A 24,958-nucleotide genomic window follows, 5' to 3' on the forward strand; every position below is an offset into this window, starting at 1 on the left:
GAATGGGCAGAGTGGGTGGGCTCTCTGATTGACGTCTCTCACAGTCAATCCAAATACGTCTGATTTGGAAGAGCCGGTGTTGGACTGGGGTGGCCAACGTTAAAAATCACACAACACCAGGTTATAGTGTAACAGGTTTATTTAGAAACACTAGGTTTCGGGGCGCCGTTCCGTCATTAGGTGATTGTGGAGTAAGGTCATGATCACAGAATTGAGAGCCAAAGGAGTCCAGTGTCATGGCGATGTGATACATTAAACAATTTTGGATTAACTCTTCCATCTTTTTGAATCGGATATGCTGGTTCCAGTTCTTTGATATGTAAATCCCAGAACATCTTTTAAATTACATTCTCAAGACAGCTCAGCTTTTCTCACAAAAGGTGTGAAGTCTGTCTGTGTCCCAATGTTGAGTCAGACTGTCAAGTCCTGTGCATTGTTTTACAGAGTTTTACATGGATTTTTCATCCAGTTTTTGAGCAAAATAGGATGTAATTCTGCAAAACTGCACGAATCCATGGAAAACTGTAAAACTATGCAGAGGGCTTGTCAATCTGACTCAACATCCAGATACAGACTTCACACCTTTTGTTCGGAAAACCGAGCTATTTTAAGAATGTAATCTAAAAAAGTTCTGGGGTTTACATATCAAAGAATATGAACCACCATGTCCCATTCTAAAAGGTGAAAGAAATAATCTAAAATTGTTTAATGTATCATATCTCCATAACACTGGACTCCTTTGGCTATAAATTCCCTGATCATAATCTTACTCCACAACCACCTGACGAAGGAGCGGCGCTCCGAAAGCCAATGCTTCCAAATAAAGCTGTTGGACTATAATCTGGTGTTGTGTGATTTTTGACAAATATTTTTAGCACAGCATGAGTTTCCTGAAACTTGGGAAACCGGTAGAAATGAGGTTCTTCCATAATACTTGACAATAAATTCCCACTTGACTCCCCAAATCAGCCGGTTGCATTGTTAATGTCATCTTTCTGGTCACACTCTTTCATTTCTGTGCCCATCCCCACGATATCCCTCTCTTTAGTTCCCCTTCACTTGTGCATTTATTGATCCTACAACTGCATGTTGCTTCTGCTTCTGCAATACGTGAAATTTTATTCGGATGAGACAATGACAAGTTTAAATCCCCAATTGATCTGCTGGCCAAAGGTCCCTATTTCCCCAGTCAGTTTCCCAAGTTGCAGGAAACTCGTGTTGCTCCAGAAATATTTGGATTGACTGTGAGCGACATCAATCAGGGAGCTATTGTCCATTCTGCCTATTGCCTCCTCTTCCTCTTCCAGAGCTGGTTCACTTTCTACATGGACTGAAAACCAAGTGAGGAGATGATGAGTGAAGAAGCAGCTTTTATACAAATTGTGTCCCATAATATCCACACCAATCTTCAAGCAGTTTGATTATCCTGTGGGTAGTTAGGGGTGGAAATGTCCCTTATGCTGTGTGAGAAGATCCAGCTGAGAGAGCTGTTTACTTGATGCTTTGTGTTGGACTGATATGTTGGATAATGTGTGTTTATTGGAAGCATTTCCCTTCTGAAATACAGGCTGAGTTTTCTTAATGGCTCATTCCTGAATATGAGAGGGTGAGGTGTAATTATCTGGGACGTGCAGAGTTACAATGAATTCTTGAAGCCCCTGTTTTTCTGAGCTTAATGCTGGCTTTCATTGTGACCAAGTGAAGAGCTTAGTCAGTGCTCAGAGGTGAGGTTCTACATTGAAATCAATGTTTAGGGGGAAGGTGAATGGTATCTGATTTGTTGGAGAGAAATGAATAATATATAGTCATGTTTCCTGGTCAAGTATTTAGTTTGTTGAACTGAAAACATCTTGTTGGTCTGGAGACTAAAGATGAGGAGAAAATGAGAACTGCAGATGCTGGAGATCTGAGTTGAGAGTGTGATGCTAGAAAAGTAAAGCAGGTCAGGCAGCATCCGAGGAACAGGACAATCGACATTTCAGCATAAGATTCCTGATGAAGGGCCTGTGCCTGTACCTGTGTTTTTGTTTTGCCGCTGTTTACTTATTATTTAATCATCGATGTTATTTAACTGTGATTTGCCTGTATCGTACGCAAGACAAAGCTTTTCACTGTGCCTCGGGTACACGTGACAATAACTTCAATTCTGTTATACCCGAAACGTTGATTCTTCTGCTCCTCGGATGCTGCCTGACATGCTGTGCTTTCCCAGCACAACACTCTCTACTGTAGACTAAAGACTATTGGTACAAAGTGGAGGTTGACCTCCATTTGAGAATTAAAACCGAAACACCCAAAGAGGAGCACCTTGCCCTAGAATCTGTAAAAAAGAATGTGAAATGTGGTGTAATCTGCTATTCAGTAACTTCTCGTGGTTAAATAAAATAAATCCCTGACACTTTAAAACCAACAAGTGACAATTTATTTATCCAACTCTAACAGTGAACAGATTAGCTAAACCATTAACAGACTGAACAAATCCCTTCCAGCTACTGTGTATTCTTGAATAAAACATGATTCTAATGGTATGCTGTTCCAATAAACACAAATCTCACTCATATGACAATAAATAGAATTTACTCTCTCGAAATTATAGCCCGGTTACATGTCTTCCAGAGTGTTTTGTGCCATCTTCGTTGTTTTATTTGTCAGGAATGCCTTCTCTATCGATTCTTCTGTCAAGAGTAATCACTAGTTGTGTCTTTGGTACCGTTGCTATTCAGATGGTTCTTTTCCTAATGCATAGATGATGCTGTGCAAGGCAGCAATTCACTCTCGAGCTGAGGGCTGTGAGCTGTTATGGATGGCAGTTAGCTGTGAGGGCTTTGTCCATCTGCCCCCATCTTTTATACCCACAATGACATATCAATATTTCTTACAGTAGGATTGGTCCTGTATTGTCAAAGCCACTAGATTTGAATTTAATAGGTTTTTGGTATCTCAGGGCCCGGTTCAGTTGTTTGGCTCAACTCAAATGCCTGTTGTCTTGGTAAATATTGTGGTTGGCCTGCTAACTGTATGGCCTTTCGACCGAAGTATTTCAATTTAGATTCTCTGTGTACATGCAAACATTTAAGCTGCTGGTCACAGACATCCATAGAAAATATCAAAACACTTCAGTTTGACACCATCTTTTGAAAGGACCATGTAATGCTTTTTCCCCCCAGCATTTTACAATTTTACAAACACCAAATTCTAACCTCCTGCCTCCCAACTCACAATTACTATACCCCAAATTTGCAACACCTCCCCCCTTAACCAGAAATATTAGATTAGATTCCCTACAGTGTGGAAACAGGCCCTTCGGCCCAACAAGTCCATGCAGACCCTCCGAAGAGTAACCCACCCAGTCCTATTTCCCTCTGACTAATGCACCCAACACTCTGGGCAATTTAGCATGGCCAATTCACCTGAACTGCACGTCTTTGGACTGTAGGAGGAAACTGGAGCACCCGGACATAACCCATATAGACACAGGGAGAATGAGCAAACTCCACACAGACAGTCACCTGAGGCTGGAATCAGCCTGGGTCCCTGGCGCTGTGAGGCAGCAGTGCTAACCACTGCGCCACCGTGCCGCCCTAAATATGAACCATCATCATGAAAAGATGGCTTCATTTGTTTTAAAACTTTAACTTCATTATATTACATCACTCCTTTAATCTAGAGATACATATTTTATTCTAATTCTATATATTATTTGTATATACATAGAATTTGTATTAAGTGTGTAACTCTAAATATATGGAAAACATTGAAGACGACTGTACCTATCTTACCGAAACATTTTTCTTTTAAACGTGCGATAAAGCATCCACGATAATATTTTCATGATAAATACTTGTAACACGAGACTCCAATTAAGTCATCTGGTGCTCTTGTCCTGAAACCTTTCCAGAAATGCCACAGAATTGTGATCAGTATACAATAAGTCTCTGATTTATTGTTTGCAATCTAAACATTAAAATGTTGTAAGGCCATTACCAAACTCAATAACCCATTTTCAATGGTGGAATTTTTTTTTCTGGTGGATTTTTTTTTTGAAAAATAACAGATTGGCCTTTCAATTCCACAATTTCCCTCCTGCAACAACAGCTCTAACACCTACGTCACTTGCTTTGATGGTGATTTTGAAGGGTTTCAAAAAAGTTGGCATGGCTAAAACTGGTGTGGTGGTTAACACTGCTTTTAAATTCTCAAATACCTCCTGGCATTGTTCTGTCCACCGAAATTTCATTTAATTTCTTAACAAATCCATCAACGGTGCCACTACGCTACTAAAGTGTCGTACAAATTTCCGCTAGAATCTACTCAACCCAAAAAAAACAAAGCACTTCCTTCTTCAAGGCTGTTCTTGGAAATGCCTTGATGGCCTTTGTCTTCACGTTTTACCGTGTCATCTGTTCGTATCTGATGTTGTGCCCTAGAAGGTTAGTTCTGCCTTTGCAAGTGCTGTTTTTACCAAGCTTATAACCAAATTTGAATTCCATAGTCTCTCAAAGAGCTCTGCCAATTGCTACATGTGATTTTTCTACGAATGGCTAAAGATCACTAAGTCATCTGTGTAGACGGCACGATTAGTCACTCCTGCAACAACTCTGTTCGTAAACCTTTGGAAAGTGGCTGGTGCATTTTCCATTCTAAAGGGCATTGTTTTAAATTGATATTGCAAAAGCAGAAACAAACTTTATGATGTAAGTTTAATTTAGATAAATGTGAGGTGCTGCATTTTGGGAAAGCAAATCTTAGCAGGACTTTTACACTTAATGGTAATGTCCTAGGGAGTGTTGCTGAACAAAGAGACTTTGGAGTGCAGGTTCACAGCCCCTTGAAAGTGGAGTCGCAAGTCGATAGGATAGTGAAGAAGGCGTTTGGTATGCTTTCCTTTTTTGGGTCAGAGTATTGAGTACAGGAGTTGGGAGGTCATGTTGCAGCTGTGCAGGACATTGGTAAGGCTACTGTTGGAGTATTGCATGCAATTCTGGTCTCCTTCCTGTTGGAAAGATGTTGTGAAGCTTGAAAAGGTTCAGAAAAGATTTACAAAGATGTTGCCAGGGTAGAAGGTTTAGAGCTATAGGGAGAGGTTGAATAGTCTAGGGCTGTTTTCCCTTGAGGCTGATGGGTGACCTTATAGAGGTTTATAAAATCATGAGGGGAATAGATAGAATAAAGAGACAAAGTCTTTTCCCTGGGTGGCGGAGTCCAGAACTAGAGGGCATAGGTTTAGAGTGAGAGCGGAAAGATATGAAAGAGACCTAAGGGGCAACTTTATCACACAGAGGGTGGTACATGTAGGGAATGAGTTGCCAGAGGAAATGGTGGAGGCTAGTACAATTGCAACATTTAAAAGGCATCTGGATCGGTGTGTGATTGGAAGCATTTGGAGGGATATGGGCCAGGTGCTGGCAGGTGGGACTGGATTGGGTTGGGATATCTGGTTGGCATGGGAGAATTGGACCGAAGGGTCTGTATCTGTGCTGTACATCTCTATGGCTCTAAGTAGCTTGTCTTACTTTTTCAACACAGTCCCCCAGCCTTGGAATTTGATATGTGTCAGATTTGGTCACAGTGTTGACCTTTCGATAATCTACACAGAAGTGTTGAGTACCATCAGATTTGGGAATCAACATGATAAGTGAACTCCACTTTGTTTAATTTGTCTCTATGATGTCTTCTTGGAACATCGCTACCACTTCCTTCTGAACCTGTGCTGCTTTGAGAGGATTAAATCTCTAGGGTAGTTGTTTTATTGAAATAGCATTCCCTCATGTACAATTCATCCTTGAGGACTTCTTCATTTTCAAATTATTCTGAGGCACATCAAAATGCAAATCATCTGGATTTGATTCCTCACTCTGAGCAGCAGGAACAAATATGTTTCTCCGGTTCCCCTTCCCTGCCATAGTAATATTTCAGCATGTTCACATGACATACCAGATAATTTTTTTTCCAATCTGGATCTTTACCAGATAATTCACCTGACTTAACTTCTTCTCAATCTGATAGGGAACACTAAACCTTGCTTTGAAGGGATCTCCTACCACTGGTAACAGCACCAATACTTTGTCCCTCCGGGCAAACATATGAATTTTAGATTTTTTTTATCTGCTTCTTGCTTCATTAGGTGCTGTGCCACCTTCAAGTGTTGCCTAGCTAGTTCACGTATTCAGTTTAATCTTTGTCTTACCTGAGATACATAATCCAACTGTGAGATATTTGACTTCAGACCTATCAACTTCTCTTTAATTAATTTTAAAGGCCCTCTGACTTTGTGTTGGAATATTGGACTTTGTGTTGTTCAAATGGAGTAAACTGAGTTGATTCATTTAGAGCATCTCTAATAGCAAATAATATAAATGGGATATCTTTATACCAATCATTTGGGTAATCCTGGCAATAAGCCCGCAACATGATCTTTAGGGTCTGATGCCACCTTTTCAGTGCTCCCTGGGATTCATGATGATGTGCACTTGATGGAAAGTGTTTGATGCCTAAACTGTCCGTGACCTTCTTAAATAATTTGGCAGTAAAATTGGACCTTTGGTTTGTCTGAATCTGCCTGGGTAGTCCTTAATGTGTAAAGAAAACAAGCAGCTCTTGCACAACCTTTTTTACCTTGACATTCTGTAATGTAATTGCTTCCAGAAATGGTTAGCAAATACTGGTTCCCACTTTTGGTTTTAGAGACGGGATCTACATGATATTTATAACGTGTGTAAAAGGTTCTTCAAATGCGGGAATTGGCATCAAAGGAGCTCGTTTTATCACTGCTTTTGGCTTTCTTACCATCTGACACATACGACAGATATGGCAAAATTCAACCACATCTTTATGTAATACACGCCAATAACAGTCCAGGCTTCTGTATCTTAGCCCGAATCTTCCTCACTCCTGGATGACCTCCTACAGGTAATTCATGTGCTACCCGCAATACTTCCTGTCTGTGATCTTTCATCAATAGAATCAGGTGAACTTCCACCCTTTCTCATCTGCGCTGATGTGCAAAAGTCTCCATTGCCACCTTATGATTTTATCCTTAAGGTAATAGCAATTTAGAATACACTCTGATTCCTTTTCCAAGGAGGCTTTATGATATAAATCCTTTATTGTCTCATCTTTTTGTTGTAACTCCATTAATCTTTCAGAACTAAACTCCTCCCTCTAAGTATTCCACAGATTGCCATTCTTTTGGACAATATTGCAGAAGGAGTGCAAACATAATTCATCTCTTACAATTAGAGACATACTAGTTTTCTCATCTCTCACCAATCCTCCTGTTCTACCTGAGCAATTTTTGCCCATGCAGATGAAGTCTTTGGAAAGAATAGGCGAAATCTTACTATCCAGCCCGTGACTTGGCTGTGCACTCTCCTTCTGCTCCTCAACTTCTGTCCGGATTTCCTTCACTCCCTTTACTAAACCCACTGTTTTTGCCTCTGCTACCACATCCTTTTTCCTAGTGCCTTTTTTAAACTTTGTGTGTCCCACCTCATTACAGTGAAAACACACATCCTTTTTCCCAATGCTTTTCTTAAGCCACTAGCACTGTGACTTTGTGTGTCCTGTTTATTGCAGCGAAAACACCTGAGGTCTTTCACTTCTTTTCCAACCTCTTGGGTTTCTTTTTCTACATGTGATAAACTGTTCCCAGTTTGATCTACGTTTTGTTTTTCACTGAAGGATCTCCCTGTTTCCCAATTTCTATCCCTCATGTAATGATTTTGATTATGCAATAATGCATGTTCATCTACTGTCTCTGAAGCTCTTCTTGCTGTTGTAATGTTTTTTCCTCAACATGAGTTCTTATCACTTCTGGAAGTGAGTTTTTAAACGTTTCCAGTAGAATAGTATCTCTGAGCCTCATATGTCTGATCTACCTTTAATTCTATCATCCAGCTCTTGAAGTTGCTCTGTTTAAATCTTTCAAACTTGATATAACTTTGAACTGGTACCTTTCAAACATATTTGAATGCTCCTGGGACCAATTTGTAGGCAGTCAAAATACCCACAAAAACAACAGATCTGAGGAGTGGGAGCAGTTTAGAATTCAGCAAAGGAGGACAAATGGATTGAGTAAGAAAGGGAAAATAGAGTATGAATGTAAGTTTGCAGGAACATAAAAACTGGCTGTAATTGCAGCTAAACTAAGAGAAAAAAAATTGATGATGACAAATATAGGCCCCTTATTGTCAGAAATAGAGGAATTTATAGTGGGGGACAAAAAGACAGCTAAACAACTAAACTTACTTTAATTCTGTGTTCACAAAGGAGGACACAAATAACAGATCAAATACGTTGGGAACAAAGGGTTTAGGGATGGGGGAAACTGGAGGAAATCAGTATTAGTAGGAAAATAGTGTTGAGGAAATTGAGGGGACTGAGTACTTAAGGAAGTGTACTTAAGGAAGTGATCGAAAAATAGTGGATGCATTGGTAATCATTATCAAGATTCTATATAGTCTGGAATGCTTCCTATTGATTGAAAGGTGGCTAATGCAATCCCTCTATTTCAGAAGGAAAGTAGAGAGAAAGCTGGGAATAATAGACCAATCAGTCTGAGGTTGGTAGTGGGGTCACTACTGAGTCCACTGTAAAATAATTCATAACTGAGCATTTGAAAAACAGTGGCAGAATGGAATAGAGTCTGTATGGAATTACAAATCTACTGGAATTCTTCTAAGATGTAACTAGTAGAGTTGATGACAGGGAGCCAGTGGTTGTGGTTTATTTGGATTTTTAAAAGGCTTTTATCGAAGTCCCACAAACGCCTTGCTAAAGTCTATGTACACCACATCCACTGCTCTACCTTCATCACTGTGTTTTGGCACATCCTCAAAGAATTCAGTAAGGTTGTGGGGCATGACCTGCCCCTCATAAAGCCATGCTGATTATCTCTAATCAAACTATGCTTTTCCAAATAATCATAAATCCTGACTCTCAGAATCCTCTCCAATAATTTGCCCACCACTCACATAAGACTAACTGGTCTGTATTTCCCAGGGTAATCCCTACTCGCTTTCTTGAATAGGTGAATAACAACTGCCACTCTCCAATTATCTAGTACTACTCCATTGGACAGTGAGGACGCCAAATGTCAGCCATCTCTTCCCTCGCTTCCCATGCAAACCTTGGATACATCCTATATGGCCCAGGGGAGTTATTTACCCTCATCTTTTTCAAAATTTCCAGCACATCCTCTTCTTGACATCAACCTGTTTGAGGATATCAGCCTGTTTCACGCTGTCCTCATAAATGATAAGATCCCTTTCACTCGTGAATACTGAAATAAAGTAACCATTAAGGACCACCTCTACCTCCTCCGACTCCAGGCACAAGTTCCCTCCACTATCCCTGATTGACCGTACCCTCACTCTGTCCATCCTCTTGTTCCTCACATAAGTGTAGAACACCTTGGGGTTTTCCTTAATCTGCCCCCTTCTGGCTCTCCTAAGTTCATTATTCAATTCCTTTCTGGCTACCTTGTAACGCTGTAGAGTCCTGTTTGATCCTTGCTTCCTCAACCTTAAGTAAGCTTTCTTTTCCTCTTGACTAGGTGTTCCACATCTCTTGTCATCCAAGGTTCCTTCACCCTACCATCCCTTCCTTGCCTCAGTGGGACAAAACTGTCCAGCAGTATCAGCAAGTGCTCCCTAAACAACCTCCACATTTCTGCTGTGCAGTTCCCTGAGAATATCTGTTCCCAATTTATTCTCCACAGTTCCTGCCTAATAGCATTGTAATTCCTCCTCCCCAATTAAATACTTTCCCATACCATCCGCTCCTCTCCCTCTCCATGACTAGAGTAAAGGTCAGGGAGTTGAGATCACTGTCACCAAAATGCTTTCCCACTGAGAGATCTGACACCTGACCTGGTTCATTGCCAAGCACCACATCCAATATGGCATCGCCTCTAGTTGGCCTATCTGCATATTGAGTCAGGAATTCTTCCTGGATACATCTGACAAAATCTCGTCCATCCAAACTATTTGCACTGAGGAGGTTCCAATCAATATTAGAGAAGTTGAAGTCACACATGACAACAACCCTGTTACTTCTGCACCTTCCCAAAATCTTCTTCCCAATCTGCTCCTCCATGTCTCTGTTGCTATTGGGGTGTCTGTAGAAAACTCCCAATAAAGTGACTGTTCCTTTCCTGTTTCTGACTTCCGCCCATACTGACGCAGTAGACAAACCCTCCTCGATGACCTCCCTTTCTGCAGCTGTGATCCTATCTCTGATTAGCAATGCCACTCCTCCATCTCTTTTACCTCCCTCCCTATTCCTGTTGAAACACTTAAACCCCAAAACATTTCTGCCCTGTGATATCCAAGTCTGCATATTGGCTACAACATCATAGCTCCAAGTAATGATCCATGCTCTAAGTTCATCACCCTTATCCTGACACTTGTTATGTTAGAATGAACACACATGAACCCATCACATCGACTGCAACTTTCCTCTATCAACTATCTATCCTTCCTTACAGACTCTCTGCTCGCTTTATCAGCCTGTTCACCAGCTACCCCATCCTCTGATCTGTTGCTCTGTTTCCCTGCCACCTGCCAAACTAGTTGAAATTCTCCTGAAGAGCTGTCTCACTGTGGAGGATGTTCAGTGGGACTGGGACACAGAACAAGAAGCAGCTTTCACTCCCATCAAACAACTAGTGATGACATCACCAGTGCTGAGAGATTATGATGTCAACCATGGAGTCACCCTGCAGTGTGATGTCAGTGAAACATGACATGGAGTAACCCCCAGGCAGTGAGGACAACCCGTTGTGTTTGTATCCAGAGCATTAACACAAACTGAATAACACTTTGTACAGATTGAGAAAGAGCGTCTGGATATTGTCTTGCTTGTGAGCATTTCATTGCGTATCTATTTGGGAAGGAGGGCATGATAGTGAAGTCTGACTGCAGGTTTTTTCAAAGCATGTTTCTAAACCATTTAAATCTTTTCTTAAGCATTTGTACTGGATGTTACTTTGCTTGCAGAGATAATACTGAGAAGTGAAGTTGAACCAAGTGAATCATATGTTCATCTCTGGCATCCTGTTGGGAGCTGCAGTTTCTTTGAAGGAGGTTGATACTGACAAACAGTGTGAAATCTTTCAGATTGACCACAGGAAACAACAGCATGATGTGTTCTTGAATGATCAAACCTGCAGAGAATTTGAGACATATTCTGATCTCTGGATTGAGGTCCGGAGCCTTGTGGAATTGCGCATGCAGAAAACACCCAATCACTTATACAGACCTCCTGACCACACCAGTACTGAAATCCTCCATCTCACTAAAACTTCACCTGATGACGCCACCACCCAAACAGACTCAACCTGTCCAACCCTGATCACCCAACCACCCAAAGTTAATGTGAGAAACAGAGCTCACAATATAATAAATTTCAGTCCGAGTCAAATCTGAAGCAACGAATTTTATTGAACCGTTCTTAGAAGGCTTGTCTAGCAAGTAGGCCCCCCGATCCAGAAATTACTCCACAATTTATGCAGTTTAATTCTCGGTACTTCCCCGTTTACCTCATTGGTCTTCAATCCTATCAATATTCCTTAGTGTGTTCTGCCCCTGCCCAGCTACGCTCCGCCCTTGTTTACTTCTCCCCCTACTCCAAGCCGGACGACCCTCCCCTCTATAAGTGACTTGGCTCGCTTCAGTGCTGACATGAGGGAAATTTGCTGAGCTTGGAATATCTTGATGTTCTTTTTCAACTTATCTATTTGACTGTAACATCTTCCATTGTTTGCAGGCATGTTCCATTCTTGTATGCACAGTTTAGCTAACTTAGAAGAAACTATGTATCCCTTTACATAGTCTTCATTCTTGTATGCACATTTTAGCTAACTCAGCTCTTTGCTGAAACAATTATATACTGATGTTAATAAGCAATTATGATTGCGGAAGTTATTTGCTGAAGCAGTTATATACTGATGTTAATAAGCAATTATGGTTGCAGAAGTAACACTGTTTTACCTATATCCCACATTAATGAGTTGTTAACCTGACTGTCCCTCCAAATCCAGTCTAACTAACCCCTAACGACACTGACTAACTGAGCTCTTCACTAGCTCACCTAGCTGCTGCTCTATCAACCTGCCAACCTATCCAACCATTGATACACTTCACTGTCTGCTGTGTGGATTCCTGCACTGTTTCTCTTCACTGCTGTCTATATGGATTCCTGCACTGATTGTCTTCACTGCTCTCAGTGTGGATACCTCCCTAACAACACTGACTAACTGAGCTCTTCACGAGTTCACCTAGCTGCTGCTCTATCAACCTGCCAACCTATCCAACCATTGATATACTTCACTGTCTGCTGTGTGGATTCCTGCACTGATTGTCTTCACTGCTCTCAGTGTGGATACCTACACTGAACACAGAACATAGAATATTGGAGCACAGTACAGGCTCTTCGACCCTTGATGTTGCACCGACCTGTGAAACCAATCTGAAGCCCATTTAACCTACACAATTCAATTTTTGTCCATATCACGATCCAATATTACTATCCTCTCCGGCAAGCAATCTGTGTGCCTTTTCCACCATCTTGTTGTCATCTTCAGGGACTTCTACACCAAGGTCCCTTTATTCCTCAGTACTGCCAAAGGATGGGGCAATGGGCTGAGGAGTGGCAGGTGGAGTTTAATTTAGATAAATGTGAGGTGCTACATTTTGGAAAAGCAAATCAGATCAGGACTTACAAACTTAATGGTAAGGTCCTAGGGAGTGTTGCTGAACAAAGAGACCTTGGGGTGCAGGTTCATAGCTCCTTGAAAGTGGAGTCGCGGGGAGATAGGATAGTGAAGAAGGCATTTGGTATGCTTTCCTTTATTGATTAGATTACTTACTTACAGTAGTGGAAACAGGCCCTTCGGCCCAACAAGTCCACACCGACCCGCCGAAGCGCAATCCACCCATACCCCTACATTTACCCCTTACCTAACACTACGGGCAACCCACGCAGACACGTGGAGAACGTGCAAACTCCACACAGTCAGTCGCCTGAGGCGGGAATTGAACCTGGGTCTCTGGCGCTGTGAGGCAGCAGTGCTAACCACCGGGCCACCGTGCCGCCCATTTTAAATGCCCTTAAAATTGATAAGTCTACTATTGTTGCAGGCAGTGTGCTCCATGCCCCTACTACTCTCTGAGTAAAGAAACTATCTCTGACATCTGTCTTATATCATAGTCGCAATTGGTGTGGTTCTTTAAGACTTCATTCTTTATTTCTTCATATGGCTGGGTACGGAGCATCCGGAAACACAGAGGTTGTGTACAATTGTATTCCTCGGAAGAGCTGCACACATGGCTTAAAACAAAGACATTTTTATATTTTTCTTAAAGAAGGGTATAATCACACAGTACATTCAGACAATTACTAATCAATACATGATATTGCTTTATTTGACAGTTACTTGGTCCAGTGATATTTCTTGGGAACCAACTTTATTTTCCATCACTGAGGCCATTGCACCTGCATTTGAACTTTAGTTAAGATGGCCAGTAATGTCTTATCTAGTCGCTTTTTGTGTATGCTGTAAAGGGAGCATTATCTGCTAATCTCTATTGAAGCAGACCGTGTTTAATCAATTATGCAGCTATAGCAGAATTAAAAGCCATTTTATGCAGCTTTTAGCAAAATTGTCATTTTGCAGCCTAGAAGCCATTTGGTCATATTATTTGCATTGAGAAGCCATCTTATTGTCACTTAAGTTATTAAGAACATCTATTAAGGATTGTTCCAAACAACAACTAGTTGCCTCAGCCTGTATTCAGGTTTCAGACCTATATCTCCCCCCTTTGGTCATTCCATGACCACACCATAGGATGGGAAGGCATAGATTAGATCAGTCCAATCGAATGGACGCTAGAGACTGCCATACTTCTTCCTCCTCCAAGGAGGAAGTAGGGTTAGGCAACCGCTCCTCCTCACCTTCATTTGAACGGAGAAGAAGAATTTTCTGGGGGGAGCTGATGTTGTTAATGGAAGTTATTAACTTGGCAATAATACATTTAACAAGAGCAATGCTAGCAAAGAGACAAATTAAAATAAAACCAATATTACATAGCCAGATTTATTAACAAGTTGTACCAAGAGCCAAAACCTCAATCTCCCCATCCAGTGCCTTCTGTCATTTGATTGGCGAAGGTGCGGATGTTATCCGCATGCTTGGTAATGTTTTCAATGAGGTCAGTAACCCCCATCATGCACTTGCGTTTTACTACGGCGCAAACCCCACCCTCTTTGGCGAGTAGGTAGATGTAGTACGGTGTACCGATTTTGCTGGAAAAATAGATGTAATTCTGAGAGCATGTCCTTAACTCCTGCTAAGACCAAGGCCATCTCATTGCCCAGGAGGGTGAGACCGCAAATAAGATAGTTTCAATTTTGATGGCTAATAATTCCTGCAGATCCTCCTAAGGAAAAAGTACTAAGAAATGCATAGCCTGCAAACTGAGGTTTACTGCTGCCCAAAGCCTTAGCACCCCTCCAATGCGAGCAGAATTCAGGTGAAACTGAACCTTTGCTAGGGAAACCCCAACCCCATTCCTAGGTAGTTGGACAGGGAACAGTAGTCGGGAAAAGTGTCCCTACAGCTATAGCATGGGGAGTACCTGTTTAATCAAGAACAAGGAAGTCGGTTGCTCTGCCTTGGCTGAAAAGATAATAACCATTTAGTATCAATAATGGAGGTGGCTTCCCAATAAAAAGCAGGCCTGTCTTTGCGACTACCTTGAATGTATGGGTGTCCATGGCTACAAAGTATGGTCGCTCTGGGCGCTTAGAGTGAAAGCTGTTCAATAAAAAGAGGTGGGTCTTTCAGGAAGAGATGCAGTTATTGTCCCAGATTGGTCCCTTCCATCCTGCAATTGGGAAGATAGAGGTGCCATTGGGGGTCTCATAGTGAGGGTGGGTGCCGTTATCCATACCACAAAGAGCCTGAGCACTGGTAATAACAGGAACACACTCCTCCCTTAGGCATACGCATGAGATGCGAGGCCCCACAAAGGAGCAGTAGCGGTTAGTACATTTCAAAAGAAACATTATGTCAGGTAAATGCCTTAGAATTGTACCATACTCCGTCATTGGGATTCGGGAGGGGGAAAGGGGTCATGAATCCTTTGCTGATGTGAGGGCGTAATAGACCACTTCATCTCGGCTGAATATTTTGCTGTGACTTTGAAAAAACAAATTGTTAGAGAAAGACTGCATTTCCCCCTTTTGTTCTTTTGTGGCATGCAGATTTAGGTAGGGGCAAGGCTTATCAGGGCTGCCCATAGCACAACTGAAATCAAACAGGCATAAAACACCTTGGACAAGGTAAAGACCATTGAGACTTGTCCTGTAAACAAAATGTCCGATTTTCTTGATGCAGTTGACCGTTGTGACAGTCATTCTTGCTAACATTCCATGCATCAAAGGAATCAGTCTCTTTGCACACAAGGACATCTTTTGGGCATAAATCGTACACAGTCTCTGGTGACTCTGGTAAATAGTTGCAACTTGAGCACAAATACCGATGACAACTAGTTCACTTAACGGTAAGTTCGATCTTCATCTCCCCTCCCTTGCAACGACCTTGCAACGATGTAGGTGCCTAGCGACCTATCAACTATAGGGGTGGTGAGGAGAACCTGGAAGGTCCCCTCCCATCAAGGTTGGAGGCTGTGGCGTGTCCATTGCGATAGAGTATAAACCATTCCCTCCTTGCCCAAGTGTGTACAAAAATGCACAAAAAGTAACTAAAATAGACAGCAGCAAAAAGGAACACAAACTTGTCCAGCAAGGGTCACCCACATTTTGATTTGAGTATCGAGAGAGTATCCTATTTGAGGCCATAGTTTCTGCTCTTCAGCAGGGGGCTTCCCCTGTAATTTCTGTACCTTATCCAGGTCTGGCATACCTATCCCCATATTGTCTCTATCCGGGTTTTGCTGGGGACCCAATGGAACCACAAGTTTTGGTGTAAGGCTGCCTGCTTGGCAGCAGCATCTACCTGCCCATTACTTTGGAAACTGTATCAGTTGCCTCAGCGTGAGCCGATCATCTTGATAACTGCCAGACTGATTGGACGAAACAGCATTTCTGTAATGCTATTTTTTGGGAGTTAAAAATCCTCTATGTTCCTACAAGGCTCCATAATCGTAGGTCACACCAAAAGCACAATGAAGAGTCAGTATATTAGTAGATCTTCCTTCTGCTAGGTCGCAAGCATGTCAATTCCCCAAATTAGCTGCAAGGTAACATTAAAGACACATCACTCCCCAGTGGCCACATTTTCGCAGTTAAAGAAGGGCCAGCCATTTGTCCCTGAAAGATTTTGCTGTTTTGTTCCCAGTCTCAAAGGTGGAATACTGGGGCCTGCCTGTCCACATTTCCAGGGTCCCATCGGGAAAAGATTGCTCAGCAGTGGTTGCTGGGTAGGCATCTGAGGTAGGTTCCATCCTCCAGTGGGTATTCTGGTCCCAAATCAACCCTGTCAGGGCTGGCAGATGGCATTTGGAATTGTGAGGGCGCTGGATATATTCGGTTTCACCTGTAACTTGCATCGTGGTTCACTCTGGTTCCGCCCATTCCCAATAGAAAACTGCTCACCTCATTTGCAACTGGAAATTCCTGGACTAGTTCATATCATTTGTCTGGATCAGGTCAGTGACACCAGGTGGAAGACATTTCAAAGGCATAGGGTTAAAGGTGAATCAGCTTCTTGATTAGTCTTTCAGTTGTATGCCATTTCCATCAAACAGATAGCCACATATTTCAGACTTATCAGACAAGCCATTCGTATTCAGGCTACTCCCAGAATTTTTCTGCATTTACATCCGTTTCACCCTTGGACATATTGAGCAAATTTGGCTGATTTGTTCTTGTGGTCAGGGGCATGCTTCATTAACATTACTCTAAACCGGGATGGGCTCTGGCTTAGGAAGGTGCAGGCCGCTCATCTCTGTGATATTGGCTATAATGACTGGATGCTTCATTTATAAAACAAGGAAAGGTTTGTAATGGGGGGGTGCTGGGGACAATCAGGAGATGTTAGGGGCTCAGCGGGTATCCAGGAATAAAATTCCCATCCTCAAATAGGGTCGGTAAGCCAGCCATAGGCTCGGGATTCCGATTAGAATCTAAGTTTTTTATTTTACAGTTTTGTTGCTTTAATCCTGTTTGTATATTCCTCAGTCTTAGTGGCATTACACTATTTTTCATGTCTCTTTTATTTTTTACATCTCCTGTCCGTTTTATTTTTTCATTGACCCATTCACAGTCAGCTATGAACACGTCCCAGCTTTTGGGAGTTCCATCTGCTTTCCACACCTCTACCCCTGCAATCCCATGCAGAATTCCTTCAACTGGCCAGTAAGGTATCCTTCCATTCTTTAGTTTGCAATGAATTAATGCAGCCATGCTTCAAATTAACCATGAGGCAATGAGACAGGTCACTGACAATGTGTAAAGAAATAATACCAAGCTATTCTGCCAATTAATTCTGATTTTGTGATTCAGGGCTAATACAACTGATTATTAAAGAAATAATAAATAAACTAATCATTATCTGTAATTCAGAGGTGGAAACTGAACAAGTGACTAAGACATTTTAAAAGTCATCAATATAAACTGGAAATTCATTTATTCAGTATTCAAGGTTTAAATGTAAAATGTGCACAGTTTCCAACTCTGAAATCTGTCATAATTACCTGGTTCTCATCCGTTAATCTAAATCCTAGAATAGGATCCTGAAGCAGTCCTGACCAGTCATTGCTCATTTACAATGCTATAGGCCGTGAAATGACTGCAACTGCCTTAAAAGGTCTTGTCTACTCACATGACAACAAAAAACTTCTAATGCACAAATAATGACTGAATCCAAAGACAGAGATATTAACAATAGGATGTTCGTTTTGTGACATGATTTCTCACAACATATTGTTGAACTGAAACTTCAATTGTCACTGAGGGAGGGAAATTGGTATAAAATAAAACTACGACTGGCACACAATAATCACCAATGAAACACAGCAGTCTTAAAATGAAGTGGAAACAAACGAGTCTGAAACAAAAATTAACTCTGCTAGTATAATTTTCTGAAAACAATGCTGTTGGTTTGGGATATTTTGGATCTATCTTTATACTTCCAATTTTACAAAATTTAACTAAATTAAATAAGGTTCATGCAATTCCTCCACTCAATGAGCACATGTTAAAGTCTGAAGTGATTTTCCTCAATGTTAGGTCTAGATTATAACTAAAATTGAACAGAGACCTGCTCTCATCCTGGAACAGAATGCTTCTGCACCTGAGGCCCATATTTAGTGCTTCTGCTTTACTTCCTCAGTCAATTCTTTCACTAGTACAACATGTAAAATGATCTTTGGCAGTAGCATGAAATTATGGGAAATTTGACTCATGCCAAATGGTGCACAGTTGAAGGAGAAGACTTTTTTAAAAGAAGATTATGATGTTGCCTTCCTCCATATTAAACTGATTTGAAATTAAATAAGATTGGCTTTCATGTTAGCATAAAAGTGATTAGTTAGAAATTAACAATAGGACAGTCATGGCCTGTAAGAAGAACAGGGGTTAATATTTCATTTCATTATTACTGATGGATGCTTAACCTTAAAAGAAATCATGTTAAACTCCCAAAGTGCAAATGAAATTCCAAACAGTACCGGATCTCAAGCTTCAGGAAACAAAATGCAAACATTCAATCACCAACAAGCAAATGTGCATTCAAACTGAATCTCAAAGGGTTAAACTTTCTGCAAGCTGCAGGGAATCAGTGCTGTGTCTTTGTCTTTCTGTCTCTCTCACACACACACACACACACACAAATGAACATTTTAAGGGTACTGAGGCACCCGCATTCCAGAACACAGTCAAAGTTAGGGAGTTTAGCCTCACAAATCCTGGCTGTGGCACATACTTGCTTAACCAAGTGTGCAAGAATTGTATCACTGGCCAGCTTTCTTCTTTTTTAACGTGACAAAAGCAGCAACCACACTCTATATTTCATAAATAAAGAACAAACACCAAAACAAACAGAACAAAACCATAGCAGACAAATAAGACAAAACATCAAAGCAAGACAAGCCAAGCCAAACAGATACAAGAGAAGATAACCTCGACCTAAAGCTTTCACAAAATAACAACCGGGCAATGAACAACAAGACTAATGATTTCTGCAGAACATTATCGACATACTAAAACCCTGACAGTCTCGTTATAATATATCATGATACTTCTTTGTTTCTTCTTTTACAGAATAATTTGAAAATCAATTTAGACAATGCCAATTTGACTGAATTTGAGTTCCCGACTCATTTGAAGTACTTCCTTATGTAGATCCCTAATCTGTTCATGGAGTTCCCGTATACTTTTTTTAAGAGTCCCTGACTATATTTGGACTCCCCGATCCGCATGTCCCCGACTCAAGCCTCCATGAACGCTATCGTATTCACACAGGAGAGAAACCATTCAGATGCAAGGTATGTGACAAATCATTCACAATGGCATCAAGCTTCCATGTACATCTTGGGGAGTGACCGTTTACATGCATACTGTGAGAAATCATTTTTGTTATTACCAGATCTCTGCAGATATCAACGCATTCACACTGGGGAGAGACTGTTCAAATTTGAAATGTGTGACAAATCATTCTCATAGTTTTGCTAGTTTTGATTCGAGTTATGCTGGGGCACCTTGATGCTATACTTGATCAAATGCCGCCTTAATGTCAAGGGCTGTCACTTTCACCTCACCTCTGGAATTCAGCTCTTTTGTCCATTTTGAACCAAGGCTGTAATGAGATCAGGAGCTGAGTGATCCTGGCGAAACGCAAACTGGGGATCACTGAGCAGGTTGTTGCTGAACAGATGCTGCTTGATAGTGCTGTTGATGACCCCTTCCAACACTTTTCTGATGATGGAGAGTAGACTGATTGGGGGGGTAATTGGCTAGGTTGGATTTGTCCTGCTTTGTGAGTACAGGACATATCTGGGCAATTTTCCACATTATCTGGTAGATGTCAGTGTTGTAACTGTACTAACAGAGCTTGGTTAGGAAGCGGCAAGTTTTGGAGCGCATGCTTTCAGTCCTATTAGCAGAATGCTATCAGGGCTCATTGCCTTTGCAATATCCAGTGCTCAAGCTGTTTCTTAATATCATGTGGAGTGAATTAAATTGGCTGGAGACTGGTATCTGTGATGTTGGGGACCACTGGAGGAGCCCGAGATGGGTTATCCACTTGGCACTTCTGACTGAAGATTGTTGCGAATGCATCAGCCTTATCTTTTGCACTGATGTACTGGACTCCTCCACCACTGAGGATGGGAATATTTGTGGAGCCTCTTCCTCCTCTTGTGAGTTCTTAAATTGCCCATCACCATTTACAACTGTACCTTGAAGGACTGCAGAGCATAGATCTGTTCCGTTGGTTGTGGGATCACTTGGCCCAAAAAAGCATATGGAGTCCAATTGACATTTACCCAGGGGTTCTCTGTATCACTGGTTTTGTAATAAATATTGATTACATTTCATTCCCAAACTTAGTTTGACATTGGACATTTTTCTCTGCTCTGATTGGTTCAAGTTTCAGTGTTCTTATTGGTTACTTGGTCAGAAGGATGTGATTGGATAATCAGGGATTTCATTGCATGCCCACGTGATGTCAGTATGAACATGTTCTCATGCATGCAGTGGAGAAAGGAAGGGTCAAAACTAATCACTGACTTTGCCAAAGTATAATCAGTTTAAGAAATCCACTCCTAGAAAAGAATCACTTTGAAGGAGAAATGAGCATGTTTGTGAAAGAATCAGGGGAAAACAGATGGTGGAGAATGTTGTAGTCCACATAATTAATTTTATGATGTGTGCTAGGATTGGCATTAACTGGGGACAATTGTAGGAATTCACTGGTGGTGATCTACTGGTGACGAGGGTTAACCGAAAGGAGAGAAAACTGTTCTTTACCAGGTTCTTCAAGACAGTAAGACCAGATCAAAGATGGTCATCTTTACCTTTTTATTAATTGTGAGTAATTCCTTCAGAGTTCAGATTCACCATTTAATGCCAAATATGAGACTGTTACTAGATTCTGAGTAATTAACCTAAAAACATAGTAAAAATGAACAATGTTTAAAATAGCAGAATCTGAATAATTCAGACTGATAATTCTCTGTGAGCTCTACAAGAGTATGTGTACCTTCCACAAGACTGAGATGTAAAATCCAGTATTGTGGTGCACTCCTTCCTGCCATGTTCTGAGCCTGCAGCTCAAACCCCTCACCTTGCAGCAGAAAATATTTAAAAAATCAAAAAGGACAAATTGACCATAAAATATCATCAACAAACTGTTTGATTTTAATGAACCTCTATCAGACCCCAACGTATTGACTATCGCTCTGCCTTTAACACCATGATTCCAACCAAACTCACGTCAAATGTCCAAGGCTTAAGACACTACATCCCTGACCAACTGGATCATCGACTTGGTGACCCACAGTACACAATGAGTAAGGACAGACAAGAAAACCTCCTCCACGAAAATCCTCAGCAGCAATTCCCCAGAAAAGCTGCATTTTAGCCTCTTGCGATACTCCTTCTACATTCATGACTGTGTGGCTAACTTCCACTTTACCTCCATTTCCAACTTTGCTGATGACATCACAGTAGTGTGTCGGATCGCAAACAATGAAGACACAGCATGCAGGAAAGAGAGACTTTAGTGGCATGGTGTATCGACAACAACCTCTCCCTTAATGGCAGCAAAATGAAGGAAGCAGAGGACATGCCCGTCTGTATTCATAGCAGAACGTGGAGATGGTTGAGAACATCAAGTTCTTTGGAGTAACAGTCACCAATAATTAATCCTGGTCCATCCTGATTCATAGTATAGTTAAAAAAAGCACACCAATACCTTTTTTTTGGAAGGATAACCAATTTCATCACTTCCAAAATCAATATTTCAAATTTTTATATGTGCACCATAGAAAGCATCCTGTTTGCATGTGTTATAGTTTGATATAGCAACTGTCCTGCCCAAGACTGCAAGAAATTCGAAGTTGTGCACACAGCCCAGTCTATTGTGCAAACCAGCCTTCCATTTGTTAGCTCCATTATCCTGCTGCCTTGGGAATACATCCAATATTATCAAATAGCTCTCCCATCCCATTTATACTCACTTTCACCCTGTACCATCGAACAGATACATCTGCCAATCTGGTGCTGTCAGTTTGAAAGCCTCTGAGAGAATGAATGCTATTCCCACACTAAAAATCTCTGTCATACATTTACGAGGAGAACTGAGACAGCAGCTGCAATAAGTGAGGTTTATTCAGGTGGGACAATGATAAGGTTAAATTCCCACCTGACCAGCTGCTCAACGTCACCTCCGCATCACTGGTCAGTTCCCCAAGCTTCACGAAGCTCATGTTGCTTCAGAATTATTTGCATTGAATGCGAGAGACATCAATCGGAGAGCCAAAGCATTCTGCGCATTCTCTCCTCTTCTTCATCCAAAGCTGATTCAACTCTCATAGCATTATGGACCAGACCAACCCCCCTCCAAATATATTAAGAAGGTAGCCTAGACCCTAACGTTTTCTTTAAATATAAATATAAGGAGTTGTATTCCTAATGCAATTTGATCTGTCAAACTATTCGATGCTAAGCAAAACATAATTTATTCAAAGACTATTGTTAAAGTACAACAAAAGAATGAATAAAGAAAAGAATTGGCTTAGCTGTATCTCAGTTGGAAAACTTAACAGAATTATAGATTCAGTGTTACTAATGAATTGTTCTGATGTAGTGAGAGCTCGTTCACTTCCTATAGGGACTGAAAACCAAGTGAGGAGATGGTGAGTGAAGGAGCAGCTTTTATACAAATTGTATCCCATAATATCCGATCTTCGGGCAGTCTGACTATCCTGTGGGTAATCAGGGGGTGGAAATGTCCCTTATGCTGTGTGAGAAGATCCAGCTGAGAGAGCTGTTTACTCGGTGCTTTGTGCTGAACTGATAGGTTGGATATTAAGTGTGTTTATTGGAAGCGTTTTCTTTCTGAGATACAGGCTGCATTTTCTTAATGGCTCATTCTTGAATATGAGAACCTGAGGTGTAATTATCTGGGAAGTGCAGAGTTACAATGTGTTTTTGCAGCTCCTGTTTCTGAGGTTAATTCTGTCTTTCATTGTGACCAGCTGAAGAGTTTGGTCAGTGCACAGAGGTGAGGTTCTACATTGAAATCAATGTTTAGGGGGAAGGTGAATGGTATCTGATTTGTTGGAGAGAAATGAATAATGCATAGTTGTGTTTCTGGTCAAGGATGTAGTTTGTTGAACTGAAATCAGCTTGTTGGTCTGGAAACTAAAGACGAGGAGAAAATGAGGAATGCAGATGCTGGAGATCAGAGTTGAGGCGTGGTGCTAGAAAAGTACAGCATCCAAGGAGCAGGAGGATCGACATTTCGGGCATAAGATTCCTGATGAAGAGCCTGTGCCTGTAACTGTGTTTTTGTTTTTGCTGCTATTTACCTATTATTTACTTATCGATGTTACTTAACTGTGATTTGCCTGTATTGCTCGCATGGCAAAGCTTTTCACTGTGCCTCGGTACACGTGACAATAAATTCAATTCAATTCATTTCAATTATGCCCAGAGCATTGATTCTCCTGCTCCTCGGATCCTGCCTGACGTGCTATGCTTTTCCATAATCTCGACTGTAGACAAAAGACTATTGGTACAAAGTGGAGGTTGACCTCCATTTGAGAATAAAAACCGAAACACCCAAAGAGGAGCGTCTTGCCCTAAAGTCTGTAAAAAGAATGTGAAATGTGGTGTAATCTGCTATTCAGTAACTTCTAGTGGCTAAGTAAAATAAATCCCTGACACTCACTTTAAAACCAACAAGTAACAATTTATTTATCCAACTCTTAACAGTGAACAAACCATTAGCTAAACCATTAACAAACTGAATAAATCCATTCTAACTACTAAGTATTCTTGAATAAAACATGATTCCAATAGTATGCTGTTCCAATAAATACAAATCTCACTCATATGACAATAAATAGAATTTACTCTCTCAAAATTATAGCCCGGTTACATGTCTTCCAGAATATTCTGTGCCTTCTCCTTTGTTTCATCTGTCAGGAATGCCTTCTCTATCGATTCTTCTGTCAGGCGTATTCACTAGTTGTGTCTTTGGTACCGTTGTTATTCAGATGGTGCTTTTTCTAATGCATAAAAAATGCTGTGTGAGCCAGCGATTCTCTCTTGAGCTGAGGGCTGTGAGCTGTTATGGATGGCAGTTAGCTGTGAGGGCTTTGTCCATCTGTCCCCATCTTTTATACCCACGATGACATTTCAATATTTCTTACAGTCGGATTGGTCCTGTGTTGTCAAAGCCGCCAGATTTAAATTTAATAGGTTTTTGCTATCTCAGGGCCTGGTTCAATTGTTTGGTTCAACTCAAATGCCTGTTGTCTTGGTAAAAATTGCTGGTTGGCCTGCTAACCGTATGCCTTTCCATAGAAATATTTCAATTTAGGTTCTCTGTGTACATGCAAACTTTTAAGCTGTTGGTCACAAACATGCATAAAAAAAACCTAAACACTGAAAAAACACCATCTTTTGAAAGGACTACGTAATGCTTTTCCCCCCTAGCATTTTACAATTTTACAAACACCAATTTCTAACCTCCTGCCTCCCAACTTATAATTACTATATCCAACTTGCAACACCTCCCCACTTAATAAGAAATATGAACCAACATTATTAACAGATGGCTTCATTTGTTTTAAAACCTTAATTCCATTTTATTACATCACTCCTTAACCTAGAGTTACACATTTCATACTAATTCTATACAAGAATAAATGTGTAACTCTAAATATATATATAAAACATTGAACACTACTGTTTCTATCTTACTTAA

Source organism: Chiloscyllium plagiosum, chromosome 37 (genome assembly GCF_004010195.1).
Source record: "Chiloscyllium plagiosum isolate BGI_BamShark_2017 chromosome 37, ASM401019v2, whole genome shotgun sequence".
NCBI classification, from domain to species: Eukaryota; Metazoa; Chordata; class Chondrichthyes; order Orectolobiformes; family Hemiscylliidae; genus Chiloscyllium; species Chiloscyllium plagiosum.